This window comes from Anser anser (assembly GCF_964211835.1).
Source record: "Anser anser genome assembly, chromosome: 11".
In the NCBI taxonomy this organism is placed as follows: Eukaryota; Metazoa; Chordata; class Aves; order Anseriformes; family Anatidae; genus Anser; species Anser anser.
In genome coordinates this window covers 20,866,121-20,880,489 of record NC_139732.1, presented here as the reverse complement: position 1 = coordinate 20,880,489, position 14,369 = coordinate 20,866,121, and the positions used below count along the sequence as shown (strand labels likewise).

The 14,369-nt window shown below is 42.8% G+C and overlaps 1 protein-coding gene across 1 annotated transcript in view; it reads right to left on the bottom strand.

The window, feature by feature from the left end:
• USP10 (ubiquitin specific peptidase 10) overlaps window positions 1-14,369 on the bottom strand; it is a 50,895-nt gene that overhangs the window by 35,576 nt on the left and 950 nt on the right. The gene's annotated exons all lie outside the window — the stretch shown is intronic.

Sequence of the window (14,369 nt, the reverse complement as noted above, 5' to 3'; positions counted from 1 at the left end):
AACTGTAAACCAATTTGACTGTTTGCCAGACACATACAATATGTTATTAAACGCATCAAAACAAACAGTATTTTAGCTAATGTGAGTAATCACATACCAACACAGCAAAACGCCTTCCCTACAATGCATGAGCAGAAATTGACGTTTTTGCCATTAATTCTAAGGTTTTTAACCATACAAACAAGACAGCAGAAGGCATGATGGTAAATCTCTTCTTTCAGAATATTGACACAACTGGCACACGAGTGACAAAAATCAAAGCAGCATGAAATATACTTTGTGCAAATCTGAAATTGCACCTCTTCCACATGAAGCTGCTAATGGCATGGGTGCTCCAGGTTTTAATTAAAATATACGCTATCAGTACTTCAGATCCAATTTATTTATTTCCATCTATCAACAATTTGCAATTACAGTTCTGGGACTTATTCAAAACATTTTCATACAGCTTTGGACAGTGTCAAAAAAAGAAATACTACTAAATTCCTGAAAAGGTTTCAAAGAACCAGGTACAACTGTACTCTGACCTCCTTCCTATCTGAGCAGAGGACATCAAAAGACCCAAACCTTTGCCTCCTGCTTCAAGGACTTAAAATTGGGATGGACCACAATATCATACAACTACTAGACAGATGGATTTTTTTTTTTTAAAGATCACATTTACATTATTTTTTTCTATTATTTACGTGTATTGAATGAATGAGCCCAGTGAAGCTGGTAGAGCAGGAAGGATTTCCAAAACGCACTAGCAAGCCTGGCATCACCGGTTTTTGCTTTCAGCCTGCCGTGCTGTAAGGGATCACATTTCCTTTTGTCAAGTACCTGCCTCACAGAGTTCTCATGTTAAACACCTCTTTTAGAGCAAGTTTTCCAAAGACCCTAAATGTCACTTGAAACACCACCAACTGACAAGAAAACTAAACTCACTTTTTCAATTTGATTACAACTGAACAAAATACATCTGCATTCCAGATTTTATGCCATTTTGAACAAAAAAGAAAAAAAAAGACAAAGAATTAAACAGCCTGACCCGCAAGCTCTCTCCACACCAACTTTTCTTGCTGTGCTCTCCTTAACCACTTATAAAATGAATGCAAATGTTACCCCACTGCCTGGAATTAAACCTCCGCTGTATTCCAGTCCTGCCACATGAACGCTCTCCGGAGGAGCGCAAGGAGGAAGAGCACGTTACGCAGCTGCTTGTCCTAGAAAACTGGGTAGAAATAGCCCTGCTCATGCATCATCATCTCGGCATCACCTGTGCAATGAGAAAGCTAGGAAAATGAAGTGTCAGCTTTTGCTTTCAAGAAGCATTAATGTGGCTTTCATCTGATAACCAACAGCTTCAGATCTTCCAGTCAGATTAGTTTAAGTTGCAAATACTCCCACTTCAACGGCTTTTTCACAAAGGAGTTAAAAATACAGCTTTTTACTTAATGGCAACATGGAACGATTCAAGTGTATCTAAGCAGAAGGCCTGACAAGTAAAAACTAGTTCACGTATAAACTGACAAACTAGTTTATGTACACCATAAGCTGTACAATCTTGCTCATCTAGATACTTCTAGAAAGCATGGTTATTCTTGGAGCTACCAGAATGACCCGGAGCGGAGGAAGGAAGCGAACCATGCGGACAGACGCGGCAGTGGAGAGCCACGTGTCCGAGAGCACGTGGGTTTTAGCAGTAGAGAAAATATTCTTATATTAGGCATCCCGGCAGCACATGAAGGGCCCCTCTCATCCTTTACTTCGCTTGCACTTTGTCAGGGTTTGTCAATTCTTTTTTTCTTCAAGATGTAGGGAAAAACAACCCTCCTTCAGGTCCTCCCTCCTTTTGATACGGAAATCCATTAAGTCCCAGTACATGGATTGTTACTTTGTTTGATACAAGGCTTTCTGAACTTTCAAATCCCATGAAACATAACCCTAAGATGCTCATAAAAACAGACAAGCTCCCACATCCAGGAGCTACTAAGACCACTGTCCATCTTTACGGTGATATCACAGCAGAAACAGAAATGTTTTAGACAAAGCAGCTTCTGAAAAGAAAAATGATATATCCTCTAAAAAGACTGCACAAAAATGAAACACTTGATTTTAAATTATTCCTCTGTATCAGTGAAAGAGGAAAGTCCATTTTTATCAACAAGAACTACAGGAATAAAGTTGAACTTGAGGGTGGAGGGGCTGCGCGTTAAAGCTTGTAACAGTTGAAAACCCAACAAATTGCGAGCAAACTCTTCGCACCGCTTACAGGCCTCTCTCACTCGCCTGCAGCCCGTAGCCAGAGCGCTAACAAATCCACACAGTGCCCGGAGGAAGATCAGAGCTAGGTAAATGTAGGTCAGCTAAGCCCATGAGTCAGTGCAACTCTGCCTGCCTGCCATTTGAGCAATCGCAGGCTCAAAAAAAAAAAATCCAAGAGTGCGTGACTGTACTTTCCCTTTTTTTTTCCAATTTGGGTTTCTCAGATGGTATTACAGAATTCTTCCAGCTGAATAATGAGAGGCATTTTGCACACATTTTACTTGAATTAATCTGGGGAGTATTTATTCCATTGTTAAAAAAAAAAAAAGTTGATAGGTTTCAAAAACTCATTTTCTGATCCCAGGAAAAACCAGATCATTGACACCTACAACCTCATGCAAAAATGGGGGCACAACATGATCTGAGTAGTTTCTCCTGAAGACTGTAATTCAAATATTCTCAAAAGCAGAGCTGGTTGTGCTCTTCTGCTATAATTAGTTCTCATCAATTACATAACGCTTTAAATAAGACCAACGCATTGATCAATAATCATACAGAAATCTGCCAAAACTCTAGCTCATTTCTAATACCAAAACGACTTCTGTTCACGTGCTCTCTTCTTTTTGTTACTAAAAAATAGGTACTTACTGGAGTCCTTCCATTTCAACCAAACAGACGCTGCCACAAAGAGCAGCGAGTCTGAGGAAGCTGCCCACGAGGTGTAGCTTTCCCCAGTGGAGATTCTTCTTCTGTTCCACAAAAATGAGGCCCAAAACCAATGGCCACCATTATTTTTTTTTAAGCAATGCTACTGTAAAGAGGGGAAGGTTCTGTCTTTGAAGAGGGCGATGCACTTTTATCACTGACGTGATCATAAAGCAACGGCTCACTGACAGGAGGATATAGCCATAATTTCTATACTTTTTAATTTGCATTCTGTGGGAGACCATCAGCTACTCTCACTTCACTCCCTTTCAAAACACAGAAAGGGTCTTCCTTAGGCGTTCCCCTGGAGCCCAAGGTAAGCGTGCTACACAAAGAGCAGCAGCAGGGAAGAGCAGCCCCTCTGGGACTCCAGCAGCAGGACCCGGTAAGCGCCCTCCAGCCTGCAGGAGGGTAGATCACTACTGAACCGTCAGAGCTGATCACATCCAAACTCTGGAGAGCAAAAGATAGAATTTCTGACACCCCTACACCAGCAGCTCCTTCACTGCAAACCCACAGAACATCTGCCCGTGACCCACGAAAGTAACTTTTTCCAATCTATTTTCTTGTGATGTCTTCAATCCTAACATGAGCCAAACACAAAAATTCTTTCCTATTGAATTCCCCAGGCAGGCAGTCGTTGCAATTATCAGAAATAAATGCTTCCAAAACGGGTAGATAGGTCCTTACTCGGTTCTGAATTCAAGAGCAGTTGTTGGTAAAAACATTAATGCTAAGCCTCCACTTTCACACGTTTCAAACAGTTTGAAAACACCAGCTTCGAGCTGGTTGCTCACAATCAGCAGACATTTACTTCAGAGCTCTGCTTGCAGTGAACAAGTTACTGCATCCAACGTGCAAATTCCGAGCTTTTCCTATATCGAGAAACAAAAATAATCAAGACCTGAACTATTCTGGTTTATTAGAACGTGATAAGCACTGAAGAGAGAGAAGTTGGAACATGAAGTTTTTCAACAACACAGCCACTTGAATGCTATTTTATTATAGGTGGGGCAGACAAAACAATCTCTTACTAATTTTATCTAATACTTCCCAGCAGAAAAACCTCGGTGATGACCATTTTTCTCTGCCAGACTAAATTATTAGGGCTGCAACCTTTTGTGCTACATACCTACAGCAGAACGAACTTCTAAGAACAAAGCAGTAAAATTGGTTTTGCATCTGGAGAACACTGTCTTGGCCACGTTAAATAGCAAATTGTCTTTGAACAGCTCACAGAAGTCCACCCAAATTCCTGACATACGATATAAACTGGCACTTTTCTGAAGTTTACAGAACTTTATTTAGCAGCTGAGATTTGGAAGGATTGTTTTCAACAAGCTTCTTTCCATTCCTCCAGGGGGAAGAACAGCACACGTGACACCCTGCCTACCATCCGTGAGTCCCTAGTATTGAGGAGCCTGCACAGGATGCTCGGGGCTAGCAGAACCCAGGCAGCCTTTCCCCGGAGTGGCTGCCAGCCTGAGAGCTTCGGAGGTGCTTGGCAGAGGAAAGCCATCCTTCTTCTGTGCTAGCTTTACCTACATTTACCTCACGGGCAACTCTGATCCTTCAAATCGGTAATTCAAAAAAAAAATCAAAATAAAGCCAATGCATCTAGACTTGAGCAAGGTTATTATTAAAGAACAAAAAAGGGAGGTAAAGTTACGGGAAGAAAGTCTCCAGCAAGGCCCTGAGCTTTAGAAATTTAACAAGTTTGAATATAAGCACATTTTAAAGCGAGTTTAAGGAGATTACAACTGGCTTGACAGGCCAAAGATGAAGAAACAAATGTTGAATGAACAGAAGAGACGGGATCAGAAGTTATTGGTGGGGAAGACATAATAAAAAAAAAAAATGGAAAGAACTCATCTGTGCCTGCCAGACCCTTCTCCTCTCCAAACGCTGAATTCGCACCCAAAATTCTGGAATCACGTCATTCTTCTACTGTTGTCAGAAGTCTCTCTAATTCAGTTACAGCAGTCTGTATCTTGAATCCTTTTAATAATGCTCCTTCTCTTATGAACTGCTCCATAAGCTTAAATAGCAGCTGCAGGTGAAGGTGCTCACCTTGCAGATGCTGTGGGTGAGGCTCCAAACAGCACCCTGTTATTTAAGGCAAGGAAATTACACCAAAAAGTTACGCTTCTGAAGTCGAGTACTCAAACGCAAAGCTGCCCAAAAATTAAGATGGCTTGTATCTTCACTTGACTGCTCACCCAGTTGCTTACATTCTGTATTTTTTGCTCATTTCCACTGCTGACATCTTCCCAGAGGACTAATGCCTCACAGAGTCAATGCAGACCTGTCCCAGGAGACGCCATACTGGGCAGTAAGGGGACTGCTGCTCTTCCAGTTTGTCAAGAGAGCTAAAAAAAGCACTGGGAAATAAAGAAAAGTGGGGAAAAAATGGCTAGCTTGTGCTTAACTGTAGTTGTGGAAAACTAAAATCCATCTGTAACAGCACCACAGCTGAACGAGTCACCCACACAACGCTTTTCACAAGCAATTACTCAAGGCAGGATTTAAGATGGCTAAGATTAGGCGAGGTAAAAATTAGCTGTCTGGACTCCAACCTGGCAGGAGGGCAGATCAGCTCCCTCGGAAGGCAGTCGAGCCCAGCCACCAGCTGCACGCCTCTCCTGAAGGCCCAGCTCCGCATCCCGGCCCCACATTTCGGAAGTGCTCAGTGCTCACGACTACAGCTGGGTGAGCCTTAACCTAAGAAGGTTAATATTAATCCAAATGCAGAGCAAAGTCCTATCAAACCCACAACTGCATTGTCTTTTTTTTTATTATTATTATTCGTGGTGGCCAAAGCTAATGATACCAAGCAATGTGGCACAGTACCGTGCATTTAACAGTGACAATAAGAGAAAATGCTGCCTGACCATTACAGCCAGGAGCCATCTGCTTCGTAAACCATGGCCACAGCTTCTCCTCTCCTCCTGGACACACAATCCCACCTTTTCTCCTGTGCCAGTGCCGGCACACGCTGAACAGGTCGGCGAGATGATTACACTCAAACAGAGAAAACTATCCACGGTTTTTCTTCGCACTGGGGGTGGGAATCCCAGGTGAGGAACCAGTATAAAGCAAAAGGTGCAAGTGGTAAGGAGCAGGGAGACTTTCCTTTCTGCAGAGCTGCGACCTGCCCACTGTGGGTTAAAATCTCATGGAGAAACAGCCAAAAACGAAAGAGCAATCTGGGAAAAAAACATCATGATTTGACTCAAGGGGGTCACAAAAATGAAACACAACTACAACCACATTAATAACGCTAACCCTCCGATCCTGCTGAAGTTTGACAGCAATTCTACAGAGGTTCTTTCCCTGTTTTCTCTCCGCAGGAGCTCCAGCCCCTTGTGCTACTTCAGCAGGTGACAAATGCGTACGCCATCCAATCTCCCGGCAGACAGAGGCTGAGGACACCATTTATCATGTTGATTCCCAGTGCAGACGCAGCCATCCACCTCCTCTGCCATCCTGACACGTGGTAGGTAAAGTGGCAGCAGAAACCCAAGCGAACATGGCACTGCCCGTGGCAGCAGCTTTCTATTTTGCACTGGTATCGAAGTTAAAATGAAAACTGGGACACCACACATACGCCACCTCTGCCACCTCCTCCGAGGACAGTTTTAGAGCTTAAGTAGCTGCAACACAACTTTATATAGCTACAGGATAGCTGTTAGAATGCATTCACAGATTTGTACGCTGCCGCAACTAAATCCCAGACAGTCAGTGCATTAAACACCCATATTTATAAATGGCAGCCTTAAAAGCCGGGTATGAACATGGCAGTAGGTTCACTGTATGACAATGCTGTTGATTTTCAAGCCATTTTTAGGTAGCTCATTTCAAAAGAGCAACACCAACTGCGATGCTACTTCACATCTTCCCTCATACGAGACCCCCTGCCAGCTTTCTTCTGCACAAATGAGCGCAGAGAACGCAAAACAGAGCGCCCAAGGTACTGCCAATGCTTCCTGCAATCCTGAAGACAATTTCAGTACCTTGCTTCCCGAGGAAAAGAACTTAGACTGGAGCAGAGTGGCATGCAACTACTGCTGAAGCCAGGGCCCTGGGAGATCAGAGCACACCCCATGTGCCTGCAGAGTCCCCACATCGCTGTAAAGCAGTGGGAACAGTGTGGGGGACCCCACGTGTGTGCCACCAAAGCGCCATCTGATCTGCAAGGCTGGCATGGCTGGGAGCAAACCCTCGCGTCTCAGCCCGCACACTGAATTCACAGCATTTTCTGCTCTCAAACGCCACCAATTTAGGAAGCTTTTGAAAGAATGTGCTTCTAACCTAAGCGTACAATGACTCCTTTGGTCCCATATCCAGGAAAACAGATTCCTGAAAATCATTAAAACAGCTGGTAAATACAATCAGTCACTCACACTATTGTCTGAAATGGCTGTTTTGCAAATAACAATCAGAAAAACCAAACTAAGTTTCCAAATACTGACATCTGCCATTATCAAGTATTGCAACTTTTGGCTTCTCAGTAAGCAGACCAGATGTGGCAGCCTTCTACTTGAAGCCAGCCTTCAAAGATAATCGAATCAGCTGTTGTTCACTAATTGCAGGCTTTTTTTTTTATGCTGTCATAAAATAAATTTGAAGCACAAACACCAATAAAAAAAAAAGGTACACAAAGCAAACTGCTATAAAAATATAAAACACCGTAGCTCTTAGCTAAACCCGAAGATTTGAAGCTGTAGAAAGTGTAAGAGTTCAGACTAACTGTCAAGTCGTGCTACCACGGAAATGTCACACCTGCGCACCGCACGTAGCTCAGCACACGGCCAGGAGCCATCGTGGCAGCGAGGGATCCCCTGCCACGGCAATTTCTCATCCCGGGACAAACCATCGCTGGCAGCACCCAAAAGACAGAAAAAATGGTGCGCAACTGGCCCAATCCTTCCAGGAGTAAATGCTGATGAAAAACGCTGGAAAAACTCTATTTTAAGAATGCAATTACAGCAAAGTAGAAAACCACAGTGGCCTTTCCATGACTATGGTTAGCGCTGAGCGTATACAAGCGTTCGTTGCCTTTATCCTCTCCATTAAGGCAATTGACTCTGGCAGCACCCAAAGCGCCCCTTTTGCACCACCAAGAGTGACCACCGCAACCCAGAGCTGGGCCGGGACAAAGGTAAAGCTCCAGAGCCCAAGAACACAAACTTGTTGGCGTGAGCACTCTCAGCAGCTTTACTTGGCCTGCTCTGAAAGCTGACTGCTCCTCTTTCACACTTTCATGATTCTGCTGCGCTTACAGTTTTTGTCGCTTGCAATTCCAGGATGGTAATTTTATGTACTTCATCCTTGCTTGCCGTGAGAGCACACTAACTGCACAAACACTTCTATAAACACTTTGTCGTCACAAGTTTCGTTAAGGAGCTTTCACTATCTGTAACTCACGGAAGTTTAACTTGTGAAGGGGCAATAGCCCACGATCACAGCTTTTACCTGAGAAGTACATGAATATTGAGACTTGCCTAAGTAAGTTGTCTTTGACTTTCTTCCAGTTTTACAACAATTAACTACAGTGCTCCCCAGAACTTTCCAAACAGTGGCAGCTTTGGTTTTCTATCCTGAAGGCAGCAAAGGAACAGCGAGGTTTTCCATGTTTTATGGACATTTATAGCACCACCACTTTCTTTCTTTGGTAACAACCAGCTATTATTAGAGGCCGTATGATTTAATGGATAGACCGAGGTTGTTTGGAACTCAATAGATCGGGCTTCTTCTTGCAGTTCAGCTGGAACTTGTGCTGACTGCGACTCTTTCTCTCTCTCTGCTTTATTTCCCCTCTCCTTTTATCACATCTATTCACATTTAAACTGAGAACACCACCCCACATCATGCACAGGTAGAGCATCAATTTTAAGCAAATCCCCTCCCAAGTAACACAATCCAAAATATGCTGGGTGTGATTAATCCAATTGCCTATTGCTACCATTAAAAAATGCAGCTGAACCTCTTCCATTTGCCTCCTCATCCAACCTACATCTTGCAGCAAGAAACAAAGGGAGTATCAGAATCTTGTCCCATCTCCCCTTTCCTTCTGTCAATGTAGTTTCCTGAACTCTGACCTTGTACAGAAGTATGGTTTGAATTCATGTCCCTCTCTAAAAGGTATGTGAATCTGACCAACTGAGTGGCATGTGCAACAAGAGCTCTGCTTTACCGGAAAACCAGGAGAGAAATCCGTGGTTTGATACCACACACGGCATCTGAGGCCTTGTCCTCACACACTGGAAGCTGGCACATCCAAAGGACTCGCTCTTGCTGTCCGATACGTGGCGATCCGGTCTGCAGCTCAGGACTCTTCGGTGCTAAATCAGGTGATCTTAAACCAACCTCAACCGCATGTGTTTTTGCGACACAGTCTGAAGAGCGGGCTGTGGACAAGTTCCCACCAAGATAGGTACGTGCATACGGCCAAGCTGTTAAAGCACCCGTGAAAACAGCAGCATTACCTTGCCACTGTAAGGATCGCTATGGGGAACACGTTGCTACACTACCTCCATAGGAATCCCACCCCATCGGGACAAAACATTTTCATGACAAAAGCCCTGACTTCTTTGCATGGAGGATATACGATTCCTGTATTTTAAATTACACTTGTAAATCCGTCGCCAGCCTGCAAAATTCATGGGGAAAAATGAGGCAGGAAGCCTGTGAGTCACTCCAGCAGGCTCTGAGCGTATGAAAAAACATGCCTGCTGCACTGAGGGAATACAGCACGGCTATTTCTGCTCGTATGCTCAGCTTCATTCAAACAAAGAGAGAAATGTCTTCCATACACACAATTCTTTCAAGAAAATCGACTTTAAGTTTTTTTATAAATGCATCTTTTCACACAACCTGAAACAAGATGTTTCTTCTTACAGACAGGGCATTTTTCTCTTCCAGCTCAAAGCTGAACCCCAATTCTTTTATCAAATTGAAACAGTTACAGAAGGGGTTTTCCAGTTCATTCAGGGGAAGCTGATCCACATCCCTTTCTTTCCAAACTTAATTCCAAGACAAACAACATATAATACTTCTTTTAAAACTTTCATAGACCATGCAAATCCACGTACAATGCTATAAACAGCAGAATTCCCCAAAGCACCTTTGTACATTTTTCATTTCTGCTGTGCTAACTTTTGCAACCATCACAGGACTGCAAGAATGCCTTTCTTAATTTTGTGTCAAATTTTTTTTTATACTTTTCCATAGGGTATATGCTTTAAATTAGCCTTACACAATCACTTTGTCAGGGCTACTGTGACTTAAACTACCTCCTGCCTAGGTGTAGGTGAAAAAACAGCTCTTGCAACATGCACTGCAGATTAATAGATCTTACACCGTCAAACAAAGAGGAAAAGTTCTTAAATGTATTTAAAATATCAAGAACATCTGCAATTAAATTAGGTATTAGCGAGTCAAATGCAAAATGAAAAAGACTAATGTACTTCAAAGTTTTACTCTATTAGGGTGTTAATGAATATATTACCATGAGCTCTGATCTAGCAAAATCCTTGAAGTGTTTTCAAACTAATCCACATGGCACCATTATTGGGAATACCACTTAAAATATGTAGTAATAAACCTATACATTACAATTTCATGAAATAAAAATAGGGTTTAGAAACCCAATTTTAAAATATTTGCTTCTTCGTTGTGGTGTCTGTGCATATATACGCACATGTGTACACACACACACGCTATTTTTCACTATGAAGCATAACCCTTTGTCCCATAATCCTGAGTTGTATGTTTAATGACCACACATAAAACACTTCCATCAAAAAGAAAAACCGCAGTTCTAGCATGTTTAATTCTTTGGAAATGAACATCTACATTGCTGAAATGGCATTAGAGTGACAAATGACTATAATCCAGTGGCCCAAGGCCAGCAAGTTCTATTCCAACGGCTTTGCCTGTTTTGTACGACACAGCATGTTGCACGTATATCACCAAACAGAAACCAGACAGCTTAGTTTACCTATAAGCAAAACCCCACTTAACTTTACAGCTATTTTAACAGCTACACAAATGGAAAAAGCAGCGTGTCTATGCAACTGCCTACAAAATTTGGATTTATTAATAGGTAAATGGCAGGATCCATTCTAAAATGTCTCTGAATCAGTGCTGTACTCTGAAATTCACAGAATAAACAGGAGTGATTCACAAGAAGTGTGGTTTTCATTCTATTATTTGCATGCTGCCACACAGCTCCAAATTTAAGTTGTATGTCAGTTTTCCCAGACTTCCTTTTTTAAGCTAACCAGCCCACACTCGCGCACTGCACTGCAGGGATTCACCATTCAGATTTTGGAGAGAGAAATGATACCTTCTGGCTACCTAAACTCGCAGCTTCGGTTGCAGCCTGAATTCCCCAGACCTGGACACTGAGGAAAGCCGCCGGCTGCAGCGGCAACGGCGCCAGCACAAGGGGCGAAGCAACCAGTTCTCAGCAAGGAAAGAGGGGCTCTAAAAACAGGCAGACACCAATCCAGCCCCTTTACTCCCTTAAAACATGGAAAAGCAGCTGAGTACAACAGCAGCAGCGGCAACAGGATGACGAATGCACCTCTCTCCCAATCCATCCGCTTGCAGCACTGGCCCAAGGCCACTTTTTGTGCTGGGAGTGCTCCCCAAACCCAGAGCTTTCCATTCATTTCAGGATCCCGACAGAAGGAACCTATGCTGCCCTCTCTTCAAACCCTTCTGTCTGTAAGGGCACCACGGTATTAGACACATCTGCACGGATACAAGCAAGCTAGCACAAGAAACCCCTCCAGCTGCATAACAACCTTTTTTTTTAAGGTTTATTTTTGAGACAGATCAATTTCCTAATCAAAGTCACTACTCACAAACTTCAGGCAGCACACTGCCAAGACAGCACAAGGCACGTGCCTACAGATTTTCTTCTACCCTTCCAGAGTCAGCGCTGGCTTTAGGGAGCAGCAAAGCCTCCGGCCGCGAGGGAGTACCGCTGCAAGGAGCCGTAAAAGCCGTGGTCTGCAGCGCGGTACTTCAGGGAGCCGGGCTGCGTGCCACGCTCCAACTTCCAGTTCTTCTGGTTGTCGGGCCAGACGCAGGCTTGGGTGAGGATGAGCAGCTCAGCAGCTTGTTCAGCTCCTTCTGAACACAAACTCTACTGGTTTCTACTTCAGCTGGCGTTGGGGCAATATGGTACGTTTAAAATGGCATCAAGTTAATTTGACACCGCACTAATGGTGAAAGAACAAAACAAGCATAAATGATTCATTCCGCTACGGTATCCTTTCTTCTGCTCACCTTGTTTTCACAAGATTTGTGCTTGAAATGTTTGTATTAATTCACCCTATCAAAATGGTAGGAAAGGGGCTAAAACAACTCCGCATGCAGTTCCTACACAGCATTACTGTTCCTCAAACGGGGAAACAGTTGTTAATTATTTTTCTTTAAAAAGCAAAATTTAGATGTCCCTGTTGGAAAATGGTTCCCACTACATCCAGCATTAACTCAGCTCTCCCTCTGCGGTGTCATGCAGAACCAGGAGTGATACAACAGGTTTACTTCTAGCTTGCCTTCAGAATTTTGAATACACTCAGAACACGCCCAGAAAACTGACAGCAACACTTTAATATCTCATTAAATGATTACGAAATAAACGACAGGGAATACGGAGGTATGAATGAATGACCAGTATTATCTGAACTGTGTTACCAGCTACTGGTACGCTTGCTGACCAGCCAGCCATCCAAAATTAATCCCCCCTTTGAAAATACACGGTATGGTCATGTTCCACGACTCATTCATTGCAACATGCAAACCGAGCGGTGAAGTAGTTCTGCACGCCGCTTCGTGAATCCATTAGCCGGCAGAAATCCGACGATGCAGTTTAACTGTTTAGAAGAGCACAGTTTCCTAGAAGACTTTCTCCCATGGGACAAAAAATGCCTGTTATCAAATCACAGCCATACAGCAAACCTCTGTGTTCTGCCTAGAACTCGGCACTACGACACAAACATAATGACCACGTTAGTTACTCTTGAGCTCAGAATCCACAACGTTATCAGAACACTTTTAATTTGTCTACTGATCTTCAATACTACCATCCTAAAACAAAAAGGAAAATTACATCCCTAAGCTTATATTCAGGTTCTCCAACTAGAAGAGTCCAAGATATTGTTACCTCAATTCAGCAGTACAGCACTGTATTACTCTAGAATATGAATTCATATGAATCCCAGATAGCACTTAAATAAATTGTTTGAATTAGGAAAAGAGATAATGAAACAAACAAACAAAAAAAGATGCTGTGCTCAATGACACGAACAAAACATTAACTGTAAGATATCTTTATTGAATTATATATAAATTGAATTATATATAAATTGAAGCAGCAATCCTCACAAGACCTAACTATCTATCTTTACCTAGGGTTTGATTTAAAAGAGTACACACAGCAAGTTACAACTAAAGATGAATGTACAGCCTACTTTTAATTACAGCTTTGCAGTGCTTCACCATAAACTAGATCATCAGCTGAACTCTTTACTTTTTCGTTTCAAGGTACAGCAACTTAATTAAGTACGGACACACAAATTGCCTTTATTCTTCTAAATCAAGAAAAAAGCTGCAATGAAAAACTCAGTCTTATCAAACTGACTACATGTGCTGCTGTCTAGTACTAAAGGGGGGGGAAAGGAGAGAGTCAAAGAGCTTCTGCTTTGGACGCTAAATCTTTTTGATATATGCCACGTTCTCCACATCATTAATTAGAGCAGTTGATGTGTAAAACTGAGTTTCCTCCACTTTGAAAGAAAAATTAAAGGATACAAAACGTTGTAATCCCAGGCTACCTTACGAAATTTGAAACAAACTCCAGCAACACAACTGCACTGTGAACATCCACATCAACAAATCCAGGTTCCACTCTCCCTCAAGCACAAATAAATCCCACTGGGCAAGAAATATCAGGACAGTTTTCTCCAATCACAAACTTTTCTTTAAGAAAAAACCACAGCACCACTAACACGCACCTTTATTACGTCTGTGCCTTAATCACCCTTCAGAAGAATTACAGAGTACAGGAGAGCGCATCACCTTGTTTGAAACAAATTTCTTTTTTTTTTTTTCCCACCAGAGAGTACACGATTTGTTAGCAGAACTATTTTTTAACCCCAAGTTTCCTAAACTTTATTATTTACTAAAACCAAAGTTGCACCAAGTTTTGCAAATGCACGCCGCAGATCCTGCCTAACCTTTTCGCTACAAAGAGTTTTGGGAGGCAAAAAAAAAAAAAGAAGAAAACCCTTACAAAGGCCACTCTGAACTTAACCCATTGAGGCACCGCCGTGCCTCGAGCACACGGGGCTGGGGCTGGGAATGGGGCTAGGGCCGGGAATAGGGCCGGGGCCGGCCGCTCC